This window comes from Stenella coeruleoalba (genome assembly GCF_951394435.1).
Source record: "Stenella coeruleoalba genome assembly, chromosome: 3".
NCBI classification, from domain to species: domain Eukaryota; kingdom Metazoa; phylum Chordata; class Mammalia; order Artiodactyla; family Delphinidae; genus Stenella; species Stenella coeruleoalba.
Genome location: NC_137148.1, coordinates 151,314,524 through 151,332,636, shown reverse-complemented (window position 1 = coordinate 151,332,636; position 18,113 = coordinate 151,314,524). Strand labels below are relative to the sequence as shown.

General features: G+C 37.7%; 2 protein-coding genes across 15 annotated transcripts in view; one reads left to right on the top strand and one right to left on the bottom strand.

Annotated features, from left to right (window-relative positions):
- LOC307183208 (uncharacterized protein) overlaps positions 1-18,113 on the top strand; it is a 466,052-nt gene that overhangs the window by 16,997 nt on the left and 430,942 nt on the right. For 2 of the 13 annotated variants that reach the window (XR_013827412.1, XR_013827414.1), the window contains one exon: positions 1,271-1,399. The exons of the other annotated variants lie outside the window; for them this stretch is intronic. The gene's annotated coding sequence lies outside the window, so the exon portion shown is untranslated. The remainder of the gene's footprint in view (positions 1-1,270; positions 1,400-18,113) is intronic. 13 annotated transcript variants of the gene reach the window in all.
- Positions 1-18,113, bottom strand: part of LOC307183206 (metabotropic glutamate receptor 7-like) — a 582,198-nt gene that overhangs the window by 253,741 nt on the left and 310,344 nt on the right. The window lies entirely within an intron of this gene.

Genomic DNA, 18,113 nt, shown 5'->3' with positions numbered 1-18,113 from the left:
CAACCTTTTATATATCAATGTGTTTATTTTGTTGTTTGTTGTCAATGCAATTTTTTTCTCTTCATTTATTAATTTTTATTTTGTGTGTGTTGAACTTCTTTGATACTGTCAAGTCTATTCAAAAACCCTTTAATGAACACAACAAATGTGGAAAATCAGTCATTCTCCTGCATTTTGTAATCAATGTATTTCCTTTTGGGCAGTATGGAAATGTAGGTTCTTATTTCATCTTATGGTTGGAAAGAATCTATTCCCTCGGAAAGGGATTATAGTCTCCATGATGCAGTAATGGGAGATTTTATAGGGTAGGCAGGGTCTACAGAAGAAAAAACCCTAAATCACACTCCATTGGTGGTTGCCTTATTTATAAAAATGGCATTTGAGGTTGTGTGACTGCCATCAGGTAAGCAAAATTAATTTTTAGCATGAAGTACTCCGATCAGCAAGAACAGCCTAGGATAGGCTAGCAGTAAGAAGTGAGGGGTTATGGGATTGGGGCATAGCCTCTGTTTCCTCCAATGCAGCTGGAAATTTAAACTCTGGGGCTCCTGCTTGATCCAGTCAGCCCAGCTAGTATGTGTTGCCAGGTAGGGTGAATAGACTCAGAAGTACAAGAGCTCATCCTTGGTCCCCTCTGGAAATGAGCAGAGAATACTGTGTCAAGCAGAGGTGATCAGTCCATGGTCTGGAGACTTGGATCTCCTCACATAGTCCTTAAAGTCAGGGTGAGACAAAATGCCAATACAAATTATATTGATGACAGTATCAATGAGGTGACATTGAGTCCTTTGACCCAACGTGTGTCTGCAGTGTACCATCCATTAGTAAATGGGCAAAGCCATTTGACAGATCTATCTGATACAGTGAATGAATCTGACACTCATAGTTTGAAAAACTGAAACTGTATCCATTTGTCAAGAACAGTGGCTACTTGTTCTGCTTTATTCCCCCTGGTAGAACTAGGTAACATTGCAGGCAGTAAGACGTTCCGGCATTTCACCCTGGAGTAGCCCCCAAACTGAAGAAGCTGTCTTATCAGTAGTTAGCTCCTTGTCACCAAGAATATTAAAGTAGATTTGTATGATTAGCAAATTAAAGAGACTGTAGTGCCTACCACTACTGTATTCACTAAGGCACCCAAGTTATTCTAAAGAAATCCTAATAATACATTAGGACCGTTTTGAATATTTTTATTTGATTAGCCATAATCTTCTAGTTATAACATCCATCACCATTTTGACCACTGAAACTTGGCCTTCTTTTCTTACAGCCTAGCCCTGTGGTCTTGGGCTAATCACTAACCTGCTTAGATACAATTTTCTTCTCTATGAAATAGAAACAATATTATATGCTATGAAGGACTGCAGGAAGATGAGCTGTAATGTTTATCAAGTGCCTGGTAAGTAGCCTGGCCCATAATAAATACTTGGCTAATTGTAGATGTTAGTTTCATTTTTAGTTTTATTTCCAAACATTGCTCTTTACTTTTGGAACTCTAAAATTTGTTTTGAGAGTGGAGGACTTGTTTGGATTCCTCCAACACTCTCTGTATATTCTGTACTTCTATCCCTAGATCATTTATATTAATGGAATAAATGATCTTTGGTCTGGTGATTCCAAGGTGACGAGGAGCTAAGTGGAGGTTCAGTATACACCTGGAAGTATGGATTTTCATGCCCAGTGCAAATGTGGGAAAGGCATTATTCCCACATTATAAAGGGGGTAAAGACCTCCAACTTGAGGAGACTCTGGGTTGAGAGATGAGAGATCCTACAGGGTACCACAGGGGCTTTTATGTTCTGTAGCAAGAATTTGCACCTTATACCCTTGTAGTTAGAAGTAAAGCATACCACATAACTAATATGTAGTAAGCATTAGAGTTAGAATAAATACCATTTATTTAACGTTTCCTTTGTGTTAAGCATTTTACAGTTACAACATATGGATGGATACTATATTGTAATGGTTAAGAGTGTAATTTTTTGAGCTGGATAATCCTGGATTGGAGTCTCTTGTTTATTACCTCTTTTTTTTCTGTTTTATTGAGGTATAATTGACAAAATTGTAAGATAGTCAAAGAGTATATCATGATGATTTGATATACATATGCGTTGTTAAAGGATCCTTCCCATCACGTTAATTAATACATCTTAACAGCTCATGACACCTTTTTCCTTTTTTTCTTTTTTTGGTGAGAACACTTAAGTTCTATTCTCTCAGAAAATGTTAGTTATACAATACAGTATTATTGACTGTAGTAACTATGTTATACAGTAGATCCTCAGACCTTATTCATCCTGCAGCTGAAAGTTTGTACCCTTTTACCAGTCTTCCCCTCTTTTCCCCACCCACACCCCAGCTCCTGGCAACCAGTTTTCTACTCTGTTTCTATGAGTGTGGCTTTTTTTCTTTTTAGATTCCATATATAAATGATAGAATTCGTATTTATCCTGTCTGGCTTATTTCATCAGCATAATGCACTCCTGTTTCATCTATATTGTCACAAATGAAAGGATCTCCTTCATTTTTTTAAGGCTGAATAATATTCCATTACCTCTTAAATGAGTGACTTTTGGTACATTGTTTACACTTTCTAAGCCTCAGGGTTTCTTTTCTTCTGTAAAAAAAATATATATATATACACACTAACAGGTTATTTTCTGATATGTGGAATGTTTGTTGAATCAACAAATAATTAGTTGAGATCATAAATGTGACACTTAGCACTGTATTAACATTTATTAATACTCTCCCTGTTAATTTCTACAATAAAGTGTATAATAAGTAACAATAATAATAGGACTAGTAGTAGTTTTAGCAAATGCATAGGATGTGCCAGGCATCATATACTGTACTACCCTCCTTCATGTGTACCACAAGTTACATGTGGATATCATCTTCCACGTTGTTTCCTTTAAAGAAAATTGAAGCTCAGCAAGATTGAGTAGCTTGCTCCAGATGTGAACTCAGGTCTGAATCACTCCACATATAGGTTCTTAATGACTCCATGTCTTTAATTCCACATCTGCATTTGTTTGTTGTTGTTGTTTTTAACTTTCCAAGCATCTGATCTGAAATTCCTTTCTCTGGGGAATTTTCCACTTTGTGGGTCTTGGTGAGAAACAGAGCCTTCCTCTCGTTATACAAGCTGAACACGTCAGATACACTGTTTACTCACATGCTCAGTCTCCCTTACAGATGGAAAACAGTCGGGCAACCTTGGGTTGGCCAACTGCACCCCTCTCTTGGATTTTGAATGACAAATAAATGGTGTAAAGAAGCAAGGCCAGCAGTGCTGGGTCAACCTCCTGTTTCCTGTTCCTGCTTGGTAGCAAGGCCAGCTAGGACTTATAACATCACTTTGGCCTGATCCTGTAATTGCAATAGCATAGCCTTGGCTTTCGGTTGTTTAGTTACTGAGACCTAACCATAAACTTCCAAAAGTTTCCTTTTCTGCTCAAATTAGCCGTATCCGGTTCCTGATGATTCCAAATAAGACCTTTCCTGATATACAATGGTGACCTACTTATCCAGGCAGATGTAACATCGTCCTGGTAGGGACAGGGGGCAGGCAAGTTCCTTGAACAGCTGAACAAGAAGAAAAAGACCTAAGAAGGAAGAATTGAAGCCAGTTCTGCTTGTGTTATAATTCTACCCGCAGCTGCCTCTGTTTCACAGACCACATGCTAAGGACCATGTCCCTTCCCCTGTAACAGACGAGCAAAGTAGACCCAGGCCTTCCAACCCAGAGACCAGCTGAGCTGTACCATGGGCAATCTAGGATATGAAAGACTTCACTCAATGTCTTTGTCACTTGACACATTGTTCCTCTCTTTGGGAAGTAGCTTCTTTGTGTGACAAGAATATGCTAAACCAACACTTAAGTGGACAGAGGTGAAAGATGCCAAAATTAGCTACAGAAAAAAAGGCGTAAAGACTTGTATTTTCTGTTATTTGAAGGTGTTAAGACCCCACATAGAATATGAGTCCTTTAAAGGAGAGTTGTGAATGGCCCAGGGAATGTTGAATTTCCATGTGGCAATATGTTCTTGATCAGTCATGATGATGATGATGGTAGCATCAGTAGCATTTATCAGTGTTTCCTGGGTGAGAGGCACTTTATCCTAATGACCTTTTATCCCCATAACGACCCTGTGAAGTAGGAAATACTGTTTCAGCATCTTCAGGGTTTTTCTTTCTTTCTTTTTTTTTATCAGGAATTTACCCTAGATCACAGTTGGGTGGTAGAACGACCAGAACTGGACACTAGCCTTTCCTGAATTCCCAGAGTGTGATCTTAGCAGTTGTATTGCCTGATGCAGAGCCATGTAAATGTTGCCAAAGCAATGAAACGTGTACCTATTTCTAACAGATTCTAACTCAGAAGCTCTGGGGTTAAGTGCAGAGCAGTTGAATGTGATTGTCTTTACAGACAGTAGATAACTTAAGAGAAGTTGTTAAAAAGTATATTTGCATATTGCACTACACTGTCATATCTGTGATTGGTTAGCTATTGAGTAACACAAATCCCAATCCCATCTCTAATCTCATTCATCTCTTGTATGATATTTGACCTAATTGAGGCAGTTTTTTTTTTGTTCTTTCCCACAAACACACATCGAACATCCAAGACATGCTTACCATTTGTGAGCATATTCTCTTAGTTATTTAGGAGTTGAGTAAGAGTGAGAGAGAAGGGCTTCCCTGGTGGCGCAGTGGTTGAGAGTCCGCCTGCCGATGCAGGGGATGCGGGTTCGTGCCCCGGTCCGGGAAGATCCCACATGCCGCGGAGCGCCTGGCCCGTGCGCCATGGTCACTGAGCTTGCGCGTCCGGAGCCTGTGCTCCGCAACGGGAGAGGCCACAACAGTGAGAGGCCCGCGTACCGCAATAAAAAAAAAAAGTGAGAGAGAAAAAGACACATAAGTATGAAATATGGTGATCATTTTTTTAATATCCTTTATGATGTTAATCCCTCTTAGCATTTACTGCCATTCACTCATTTGTGTTATTTGGGGTATAGCAGTTTATTCACACAGCATTTTTACATATGGCTTATCATTTGTATTCTATTTTAATAACACTAATAATTATAGACTATTGACAAACTCATCAGACCCTACATATTCATTTCAAAATCATGAAAATAAGGTGGAAAATGAGGTGTAAAGTGGAAAATCTATGTGTATGTTTTCATTGGTGGAATGAGGAGCTACCTGAATATCACTCCTTTAGCTTTTCCTTCAAATGGTGCACTTTTTCCTCCATGCATAGGAGTCCCTTCCATTAGGTAAACAGTAGTCTTGAGGGCAAACCTCAGAAGTAGAAACAGGAGAACTTTTCAGTTATGGTAAAATCAAACATATTTTTCTTCAGTAGTGAAAAAAAATTCGTCATGAGAAGTTCTACCACCGTGAGTTCCATGGTGAAAAACTTTCCGCTTATAGATGCAACTTCCCCCAGAATTCTGAGAAATGTCGGTAGTAGAGAGGGGTGTTGCATACACCTGTTTCATTTCCCTCTGACTTTTCCTTCTCCTTTCTCTATTGACATTAAAATCTATAGTGAAAGCACATAGTAAGCAGTCTAGGACAATTGATATGACATTTGATCTAAATCTCCAAAGTCTGTTTTAGATGCGGATGCTATGAGAGTCACAGGAGGGGAAAAAATCTAGAATTATTCTTATGTGATCAAATGTACTAAAATAACAAAAGCAAATCTTATTTCTAGCTAATAACATAGCATTCCTTATATGATGTCATATTATGGCAGAAAAGAAATATATGCGTCTATTTTCTTCTATATTAAAACTGCTAAGGAGTGGGGACCAATGAACTAAATCAATTGTTTTGGGTTCAAGTTGTAGTTTTTAGTAGCCATCCTTCTTAGCAAGTTTTCAGAAGCAAATGTAGTTTGTTTACTATCACCACTAAATGTGCAATTGTGTAGACTTGTGGAAAAAAGTATTGTCAAATATATATACTTAAAAATGATTTGTGTACATTTATCTATTCATATTATTATTCTCCCCAAGTAAATCAAAATCTACTGTATACTGTGTTTTTCTTCTATAGCTTAAAAGGGGAATGTATGTTGAAACTTATTGAAATATTTATTAGGTGTCCACTAAGTGCCAAGCACTCTACTAGGCAGTAGAGATGTTGTATTAGAGGTGGAAAATGTCCTTGACCTCCAGAACTGATACTCTTGTAAGAGAAATACTGGGTCAAACTAAGTCAACAGTTTCTTTGCTACAGAGCTTTTTACGAGTCTTGTGAATTATGAGTCTCTGATAAGGAGATGTAGTGGACAACCGATCCCAAATTTATTTGAAATCTTTTCCTTCATGGACTGTCTCATAGGATTTATGATCCACTGAACACACCTTGAGAGACACTAGTATTCTGCAGTGGTTAGTTAATTGTTTTCTATTAAACAACTATATACTGAATCCATGATATTATTATCTGGATGTTTTGGAGGATACAATGATGTACATGGCCACTGTGATGATAAGGGCGTCCAGTTTAGTGAAGAAGAGAAACCACAGAAGCTGTAACTTAATGTAACAAAGAAATACAGACACATATACATATATTTATATGTAAATTACTATTTATATAGTATACAATGTCTTCTGAAGAAGATAGAGTTGTTTGTAACTTGGGATCTCACAGGAGGTTTCACAGAGAAGGTAGACCCTGAGCTGGGCAGAATTTCAGTAAGTTAATTTGGTTCTGACCGTACGATAAAATCAGGTATTTGCACTGGTCAATCTGACCTTGATGGAACAGCATTCCATTTGCAGGGAATGGTGTGATCAAACATGCAGTGGTGGAGATTGCCAGCTTGTAATATTCTAGTACCTGGAAAGTGTTGGAACATCTGCTTTCTCCACAGTCTAGAAAAGTGAATCTCAAGTGAAATGCACGTATAATGGAGGCCAGTGCTCTTTGCTTTGTACACTGCTTTGATTCTACAACATGAACAATGTAGTGATCTGTTTCGGATTGTCATTATTCGAGAGGGTTCTTAGTAACAGGAGTGGAAAAGGAAGACCTCTCTTCCTGTGTTTCTGCCCTATGCTCTTTTTTTTTGTTGTTGCTGTACGCAGGCCTCTCACTGCTGTGGCCTCCCCCGCTGCCGAGCACAGGCTCCGGACGCACAGGCCCAGCGGCCATGACTCAGGGGCCCAGCCGCTCCGCAGCATGTGGAATCTTCCCGGGCCAGGGCACGAACCCGTGTCCCCTGCATCGGCAGGCGGACTCTCAACCACTGCGCCACCAGGGAAGCCCTGCCCTATGCTCTTAAGCCAGAAAAGGTACCAACATCACTGACCTGACCTTGACTCAGGTATCTATCAGGATCTACTAGAATCATTCTAGTGAAAGGTAACTAGACGTCCAAAGGACTTAAAAGATACACTATAACCTTTGTATACTTTATATACCTGGTGAAACAAAAATGTCACCTGAGTGGTCCCCTTCCCTAGAAATACCAGTATGTTTTTCCAGTGCATGGCAGAACTTTGCAGGTAAAACTGGGATAAAGGTGAAGAACAGTCTTAAAATTCTAGTCCTTGAACAGCACCTAACACACACCAGGTTTTCAATAATCTTAGCAACAGTATTCACAAATAATGACCATCAGCGTAACTGCTCTTTTGTGCCAAAATATATTACCATATTACTTTTTTTCCTTCAGCTTTACAACTTGGGTTCTATTATTGTTTCCATTTTGCAGATTAGGAAAGTGAGGCTCAGAGATGCTAAGTCACTTGGGCAAGGTCACAGAGCTTGTAGGAGATAAACCTGCACCCTTACTGTCGGATCCTACAAACCAGACCATAATTTAAGTCCTTCAAAATATACCTCAGAACATTTGAGTAAATTAATGAATAAATCCTCCTAGTCAGACTGACCAGATCATTATATTAGGTTCAGCTATAAGTGGAGGAAAGTCATAATCATAGTTGGACAGTTAATACAGTAATTTACTTGCTTTGAATTTTCTAAATGATATTTAGCTGGTAGTTTCATGATGATAACCATCGAATAAAAACAGGCATATTTTGGTGTTTGGAATAAGATCTCATATTGAGTAAAATACATATTGATTCCTAGACCTATATGATGTGAGTAACAGATGACATTGAGATGTCATCTAGAAGTACTCCTGTGCAGTTCATCATGTCAACCCAGCTAATAATTTTAGAATCTTCAGAGTGAATAATATATGCAGCCATAAAGCATATTTCTAATCAATGCAAATAATATTTTTCCTATGCTAAACCCAGAGTGAAGTTATAACACGCATCATAAGATTAATGGGCCATTTTTTCTTCATCACTTTGCTAAATTACTTAGTCTGGAAACCATTCAGAAGGTTGCGAATTGGAGCTGAGCAGTAGTAGTGAGACTGTGCCTCTGATGATGAAACTATTTCCACCCCGACCCCTACTGCTCCCTTCTTGGAAAAGAAGGCAACATTTCTCCTAGAAAAAGTCACAGGTTTATAAGCTGGCTTGAATAATACGTTTGGAGGAATAATGTCTTTTAAGCAGAGCCTATCTCGGCATATAAAATAATTTTTACCTACCATTTAATGAAATTAACACTCACTTTGAGGCTAGGTCTTTTGCCATTTGACTCCTGGATCACGTCTATGGATATATGTTTTTCTTGAGACGAAGTGTGAACCCAATATAGTATCCATCATTCAGTCTATCTAGCTGAGGTACATCATCTGAAGCACAAGCTCCCTGAGGCCAGGCACTCTATCTGCTCTATCAGTGTAGCCCTGATGCCTAGTGTCTAGCTTTTGGAGATTCTTAATAAACATTTGTACTGAATACGGTATGTATATGGTGAGCAAAAGTTGGCTTCCCATTTTACAGTCAAGGGTATCCCACTCATGTTCTGTGAACACTGGATAGCAGAATCTTACTATGTTATTTTACTGTTCCCTTTGCAAATTTCCTGAAAGGGCATTCCTGTCCTTAGAATGTCCATCTCCTCCCATCTTCCTGGAGAATAACTCTTCTTTCTTAGATACTTAGCCCCATTATTGACTCTTTAAGATTGAATGTATTACCTCCTTACAAACAGGAAAATGCAGTGCTTTTTTTTTCGACATTTATCACCAGAAAATTATTCTAACACCTGAAATTCTGGACCTAAAATGCTTGGACTAGTGGTTCTCAAAGTCTGGTACCCAGACCAGCACATCAGCTGCACGTAGGAATTTTTAGAAGTGAAAGTCTTGGGCCCTGGTCCAGACCTACAGACTCGGACACTCTGGGGGTGGGGCCCACTGCCTGTTTCAGCAAGCTCTCTTGGTGATGCTGATGCATACTCAAGTTTGAGAGCCACTGCTTAGACCTAGAACTTAAGGTTTAGGCTTTGGACAGATCTGAGTCCTAAACACTACTGAGACACTGGGGTGACCATGAGCAAGTTACTTCTGGGAACCTCTTAGCATCTGTGTGCCTTGCTTAGCTAATAGTGATTTTAATTAATTAGAATAATGCACACGGTGTACTCAAGAGAGTAACCAAAGCATGCTTTATGTTCCATAAATTCTAGCTGTTTACCATTATCATCAATCAGAGCTTACTGACATATCCTGAAGACATTCTTCTAATAAGTGTAATAATGTGGTTTGTAAAATTAACAGCTTAGAAGAGCATATTACAAAGTTCATCAGACAGGGTCTCAGCAGGAAATCAGGGGTACATCAATAAGGATAAATTGAGCCCAATGTAGAGAATCAAGAGATAGTGTAGTGCCCTGGGTTCAGTAAAAGTGTGGCTACTTTATAGGAGATGAAAGAGAAAGGAAGCCTTGCTGGAGAGAGAGTCCTCCCCAAAGATGCTGTGATGCCCCACAGAGAAGCAGTATACGTTAGTTGGGGGATGCAGCCAACTCCCAGCATTTTGGCAAGAATTAATACCCTAACTTCACTCCCCTCCTTCATTCCCTACAATCTTCTATTGGTACTCTTCATTGGTGAGCCAAACAGAAGCCAGAGCAAGGACACTTACTAAGATAGGCCATGCAAGCCATCCATATAGAGTTGGGTGGAGAAAGGATGTGGAAGGGCAAAGAGGACATATTTCCCGTAGGTGGTGAGCGAGCTGTAAAATCACTCGCCCTTCTAACATCATTGCCATTGCAGGAGCACGGAGGAGCAAGTGGTTAGTTCTGACTTGGCAGATCCAGGAGACTGCAGGACAGAACTGGTATATGAGTTGGGCTTTAAAGGTAGATTTGAATTTTAATGGAGAGTATGGAGTAAGAAATGGTGAAGAACCAAGGGAAAGGGAGATTCATTGCAAATGGAGAAAAGAAAAGTGGCATAAAGACAAGAAAAGTCAAGACTTATGGAAGAGATAGCAAATACTCTGCGTGTGACTGGAGCAGAGAATGGGCAGACGAAGGCTGGAAGTTAAGATGAAGTCATCCTTGAATAACATTAAAGTTTCCTCCTTTAACCTCAATTTCCACCTTCTACTCCCTTCATTAACATTGGAAAATTAAAAGTGAATTTGACTGGGCTGGTGACAATGGCAGTATGAAGCAAAGAGAGGAGAATAAGAGTAAAAAATTTAGTAGTACCTTGGTGAAGCTGGGTAAATGATGGGTGGTGGTGTCACGTCAAAGCATGGGCAAGTGATTGTGACAAATATAGGCTTATTTCTTGACTATATGACTTCAGTTAAGGTACTTAAGCCCTCTAGGCTGCAGTCTCCCAACCTGTAAAATGGGGATAAAACCTCGCTTCCTCCAAGGTTTCTGTGAGGATCTAATGAGCAATGGAAGTAAGAGTTGAGTCCAGTAATCAGTTTTTAATACATATAAACTAATGTGAGGATAAGGGTAAGAATACTTGCTATCATTTATTGAATACTTATTATGTGTCCAATATTGTGCTAGTCTATTTACATATCTTTTCTCACTTAGCTTTCTTTTCTCTTATCTGCCTTTCTATAGGCAAGAGATAACTGATGGCTCAGTTATGAGGAAACGCAGTTGTGAGGAAAATGTCAGAGGGAAAATGTACCAGAAAGTTAATTCCTAATGGATCTGTCAGCCTTAAACAGAGCATGTCTGTGCTAAAATGTGTAAAATATCTGTGCTAAAACTACTCAATTGGACAAGTTTTGATAAAGTATTAACTTAATGAATAGGCATAAACAGCTTGGAGCTTTTTGGAGGGTATGTGGTAATATTAATATTGGTGTGATGACTTTTGAAAGTTCTATGGCGTATAGAAGTCAAAAAGAAGACCCGGAAAGGGGCAAAACTCTCTCTGAAAGTTATTGGGGAAGTCTGGCTAGTAAGACTCCAAAAGGGAGAATCAGTAAGAGGCCAGGTTATTCATAGGCCTTCTAAGAATGTGTCCATGAGAAATATTTACAATGATTGGATGCCGGAATAAAGGAGAACACTGGCTCCATAAATGGTAACTTATTTTACACAAACAGGCTAATGATAAAAAATAATGAAAATCTGATGGATTTTTGAGAGTTTCATTGACCAAACTGAGACAAAAGTGCATAACAGCTAGATGCTCATAGTTTTAATCAGTTCAGTTTGGAGTCAAGCAAAGATAGCACCTGAAATGGTAAGGGACGTTTATGCAAGGTCACAAAGATTTTTGGTGGTGCATTTGGGATATAAACCCATTTCCATAAGAATTCTTTCAGAGGTCAGATGTTTGCTTGTCAAAAATAGCATGAACTTACTTCCAGGAAAAGTTCCTAAGAAAAAATAATTTGAGTAATGAAGAACACTGATGTAACAGTTAATTTAAGAACCCAGAAATAGAGGTAAAGAGTAAAGCAATTATGGGTTAAGAGTCTGCATAAATTCCCCTGGAAGGGGGATATGGTCAGAGATGGCAGTTTGAAAACAGTGAGTCACCAAAAGTAAAAGTTTAAATTACAAGCTGTTTTGGGGGTCTTCAAGAGAGATTTTATAGATTGAACAACAACAGCAGCAAGGATAAGGTATAACGCTGTCATGTAGACTGCAGCCTGAAAAGAAAGCATTGCAGAAAAGCTGCATCATCCTGAATTTATATTTCCGTGCATTTGAACAGATTGGAGAGCAGTAAAGTTGCTTTAAGAGCGAGTGATTTAAGTCAGCCAGCTTGTGAATAATACGAGATATTTTTGCATTTACATTAACTTATGTCCATAAATAACGAACTTTAACAATGAACAAAATCCGTAATCCTGATAATGCTAAGAAAACTGGAAAGATACCTTTACCTTGAAAAGACAGGATAGGGCTTCCCTGGTGGCGCAGTGGTTGAGATTCCGCCTGCCGATGCAGGGGACGTGGGTTCGTGCCCCGGTCTGGGAAGATCCCACATGCCGCTGAGCGGCTGGGCCCGTGAGACATGGACGCTGAGCCTGCGTGTCCGGAGCCTGTGCTCCACACGGGAGAGGCCACAACAGTGAGAGGCCCGCATACCGCAAAAAAAAAAAAAAAAAAAAAAAAAAAAAAAAAAAAAGAAAAGACAGGATAAAGAAGACAGCATAGAAATTTAGGGAGATTGCAGTTTTGGAAAAATTATATTAACATTGATTAGCTGCTACAGCTTTGAAATGTGATGATTTAAAGAAAGAAGTAGACTGTTGATTTCTAAAAGGTAATGTGTTGGCTGAAAGAGAAGAGAATCTTGTTGAGACCTAAAGTGTTCTTTTAAGGATATATTTCAATGTCATTTCAAAAAATAAACACATTTCCCATAACAAAACAGTGAGGTTAATGTAATACAGGTGAAAACTTTTTGGCCCGAAGGAGTTCCATCCTTTGGAACAAAGTTTTATTGTTGAACACACCATGACCCAGGCCTGTGAGTGCCAGCACAGTGACTGTTTTTACAAGATCTGGTACAATATGCACAGTAGTTCTGGCCTTAGCACTAGGCAAGGATCATTCTTTTTGTATCTTCCTGATTGCTTCCTCTACAAAAATGGGATAATCCCTCCTCTTCTAAACTGGAAAGTAGTTTCTTCCCTCAATAAAACTAGTTTCTTCTCCAGGTTGAGCTTTTCCAACTCTTAGAGGTCTAAAATGAATGATATGAAACATACTGTATTTGCATCTATTTTTATTTAAGAGTTATCTAAGGAGATTTATCTAATTAAATAGGAATTTCCTAAGAGATGCCAAAATAAACAATCAACAAGTTTTCTTTAAAGATCATATATATTGTATAACAAGATCCACCTAAGAGTTAAAATATAAGTAGGTATACAATTTAACTATTTGAAGATAATTTTTCTTCTTACCACTGAAGCAATAAGCAGGTAGTAGTACAATTTGGGGAAAACAATATTTCTGGCTTTTGTTTGTTTTATTTTAATTTGTGATATTCATGAGATCTGTTGTGAAGCCTTTGGGTATATAGTAAAATTCATGGGTTTTTAACTTTGTATTGACTCGTATTTTTGTAGGTTTTAAATTTTCTTCTGGCTTTAATTTATACTATCTCCTTTTACTTCTTCATTTAGAAATAATGTATTTTTCTCAGGATTGCAATCTCAGTGCAGTCCTCTACTTTTCTATTTGTTGGACGTTCTCTTAGACATCTACATTTTTATCTAGTTAGTACATTTCTAGTTTTTTATACAATTGATAAGAAGTCTTTAATCTTATGAATTCTTTATATTTTCTCTTTGGAGACAAGATTTATAGGGATTTCCTTGGGCTTAAACTAGAAAGAAAAACGAATTTGCATATGAAATGTTGAAGGCTTTGTTACAAAGTGGATTAACATTATATGTGTGTTTGAAATAAACTACTTCAACCAGAGCACCTAGCTGTTAACCTCCAGATTAAAGCTATCATAAAATATGTGCATGCTTCCAACACATGGCATTGCCTCCTATTACTGCATGTCCAGGAGAAATTGTTTTGTCTTGTAGCAAAAGGCATTAGCTCTTTGCACTTTTTTTTTTTTCTTTTTTTACTGACAGCTATCCAAAAATCAAGCTGAACCCTTGTATGTGAGGACAGAAAAGGACAATTTTTAGACAGGTCTAATATCCAGTTGTACCTTTCAGTCACTTAGAGAGAAGGCTTAGACCCCTGAAGCCCAAAGTCACAGGTTTTTTAGGATTATGGTGGTATATACCTCCAGTTTATAGGAAAAAAATGCGTTGTAGAAAATCCAAGTTAAATTAGGACTAATATCCAAGTTAAATCTAGAACTAAAGTTTTACTGCCCCAAATACATGTAAACTCTAGGTTACTGCTCTGTTGTCCATTTCATCAGTTGCAGAATATTCAAGTTAGTCTTTCAATGCTAACAAGAACATAAAAATGCATTATGTCTAAAAGCAGAACATGATTGCCAAGCCAGATCTGCTCATTACCTGAGAGTTTGGGGGGCCACCCAAGCGGCATCTACTTGTTTGCTACTGACCTTCAGTTAGACTTGCTCAAGAATTGTTACAATGTAATAACATACACCCTTATGTACTCTTGAGTTTATTGAAAACACACAGCAAATGTGCGCACACACACACATACACACCAGCACACCAGCACGCACCTACTCTAGAGCCTAGAATTTTAAGAGTCAGAACTTTTTATTTGCTTCTGGATTAAGATGGACCCTGTATTTCCTCAGCATGCTAATTAGAAACTCGTTTTAAACAATTCAAAACCAGCTTCTTAAAATTCTGTTTTACAAAAATTGATGTTAAATATTGTCCTCAGAGAGGTCTACTCTGACTTTTCAAATTGTTTTTTTCTCCCTTCATGGGATAAACAGTTAGGGTTTCTTTTTGTTTGTTTTTTATCTCTCATTGTAAAAAATTCTATCTTAAAAGCTGATTTATTATTTCTTCCTTAGCATGGATGACGTGGGAACAAAGATGATATTTCATCAGTCTTGTTTTTATTTAAGTTGAAAGGTTATATATTTCTACTATCTACTGCAATACTGCTAAATATTTTTATAGTGCTTGTAAATCTTATGACATTATTTTTTTAGTTTGTATTTAAGGCATTTACTCAAAAGGGACCATATGCCTCAGTTCATGTCACTCTATCATCAGTGTGTATGGTCACTCTATTTTCTAATACTTTTAAGATTGGTTTTGGCCCCGACGTTCCTCTGCCAGATTTATTTCCTTTATTTTCCCCTATATAGCACCATTTGGGCCATTTAATATGTAATTTCCCAACTCACCTTTCATAGTTATTTTAAACATATGTATATATTTGAAATACCGAATTGTTTTGTATTTTCTCATTTTTGCAAAAGTAGTATCGACTAAGAATCACATCCTATTCTTTTATTTTTTCTACACAAAATTATTGTTTTAAAATTTGTCTGTGTTGCTCCATAGAAATTATTGCTTCTGGCCACTGTCTAATATTCCACCATATGTTAATACCATGTTTTGCTTATCCATTACCCTGGTGATACATACTTAGGCTATTTTCAACACTTTATGTCCACCATAAAGCATTAATACACTCTTTCCACATGTCCCCTTGAGTAACAGTGCAGAGTAACAGTGCAGCCGTGGAATAGCTGAGGTAGAAGTCATATATATGCCTTATTTCACAGATTCCTCCCCAGAATAGCTGTACCATTTTCCCCTCACCAGCAATACTTGGAATTTCTCTCTTGCCATATCCTTTGTCACCACATGCTGTTAATCTGCATTTTTAAAAATTAATTAATTTATTTATTTTTGGCTGCATTGGGTCTTCGTTGCTACACTCAGGCTCTCTCTAGTTGCAGCGAGTGGGGTCTACTCTTCGTTGCGGTGCTCAGGCTTCTCATTGCAGTGGCTTCTCTTGTTGCGGCGCACAGGCTCTAGGCGCGCGGGCTCAGTAGTTGTGGCTCCCAGGCTCTAGAGCGCAGGCTCAGTAGTTGTGATGCGCAGGCGTAGTTGCTCCACGGCATAATTTGCATTTTAACTTCTGGACATTTGGCATGTGTGGATTCATATGAAGTAAGGTGTTTTAATTCTGCATTGCTCTGATTCTAGAAAAGTTAGGTCTTCATATGCTTTCTTGCTATTCATGTTTTCCATTCTATGAATTGCCTATCATGACCTTCGCTCATCTTTCTATTGAGTATTCTGTGTCTTTAGAGATGTAGAAGTTTTTGTATTCAGATGTTGAGTCCTTTCTTGGGTTTTAGATAATGTATATGTCTTCTACCCATCAACTGTTTTTCAGTCTGACTTTGGTATCCTTTATTGTACATAAAATTCTTATTTTTTATTAAAGTATAATTGATTTACAATATTATGTTAGTTTCAGGTGTACAACATAGTGATTCAATATTTTTATAGATTATGCTCCATTGAAAGTTACTATAAAATATTGGCTATATTCCCCATGCCCTACAATATATCCTTGTATCTCATTTATTTTATACATAAGTTGTCTGCACTTCCTAATTCCCAGTCTGTATCTTGCCCCTTTCGCTTCCCTCTCCCCACTGGTAACCACTAGATTGTTTTCTATATCTGTGAATCTGTTTCTGTTTTGTTGTATCCATTCATTTGTCTTATTTTTTAGATTCTACTTATAAGTGATATCATTACAGTATTTGTCTTTGTCTGACTTATTTCACTAAGCATAATACCCTCCAGGTCCATCTATGTTGTTGCAAATGGCAAAATTTAACATTTTTTATGGCTGAGCAGTGTTCCATTGTGTACATATGGCATGTATTCTTTATTCATTCATCTGTTGATGGACACTTAGGTTGCTTGCATATCTTGGCTATTGTAAACAATGCTGTTATAAACACTGGATGTGGGTGCATGCATCTTTTCAAATCAGTGTTTCTGTTTTCTTCAGATATATACCCAGGAGTGGAATTACTGGATTATCTGGTTGTTCTGTTTTGTTTTTGTTTTTATTAACATCTTTATTGGAGTATAGTTGCTTTACAATGGTGTGTTAGTTTCTGCTTTATAACAAAGTGAGTCAGCTATACATATACATATGTCCCCATATCTTCTTCCTCTTGTATCTGCCTCCCACCCTCCCTATCCCACCCCTCTAGTGGCTACATCAGTTAACATTCCCACCAACAGTGTACCAGGGTTCCCTTTTCTCCACATCCTCACCAAGGCTTGTTAGTTTTGTTCTTTTTTATGATAGCCATTCTGACATGTGTGAGGTGATCTGTCATTGTGGTTTTGATTTGCATTTCCCTGATGGCTAGTGATGTTGAGCATCTTTTCATGTGCCTGTTGGCCATCTGTATGTTTTCTTTGGAAAAATGTCTATTCAGCTCTTCTGCCCATTTTTTTAAATCAGATTTTTTATATTAATAAATTTATAATTTTAATATAGTTAAATTCATCACTTTTGCTTCATACAATGTATGCTTCTTTATTTTTCAAAGATGTATTGCATCTCTTACCCTGAAATCACAAATATATTACCTTGCAATTTCTTTTATTCTCTCTAGATTTTATTTTTCACATTTAGATATTAAAACTATTGTATTTTAGTTTTGTACATTAGGTGGAATTATATAACATAATGGTTAATAGAATGATTTCTGTGGGGTTTAAGTTCCAGCTCCACCAGGTACACTTAGGCTAGTCATTTTATCTCTCATACCTCAGTTTTTCCACCTGTAAAATGAGGATAATAGTTTATGCCTTGTGGATTTTTTTATGAAGATTAGGTGAGCTATATAGGACTGGGTACAACATAAGTGATATCACTAGGTTAAGATCCAGTCTCTCATCTCTTTTGAAAATGAGACTGTTTCCCCAAAAGCTGTAATTCAACTTCCTCCATTGGACTATGATTCCATCTCTTTCATGTGCCGACTTCCTCTCTGTATATAGCTCTATTTCTAGGCCACCTGTTTGATTTGTTTTCTTGTTTGCCGTTTCTTCCAAGGGCATCACACAGTTCTTATCTATCATGACTTCCCAATATATCTTAATGTATAGGGCACATTCTCCACTTTGAGCTTATTTTTCAAAACTACCTTAGCTGTATGGAGAACTTTATTCTTCCAGATACATTTTATTTTATTTTATTTTATTTTAATGTTTTTATAGGAGATAGAGCAATCTGCTCTTTTTTTTCTTTCTTTTTTTTTT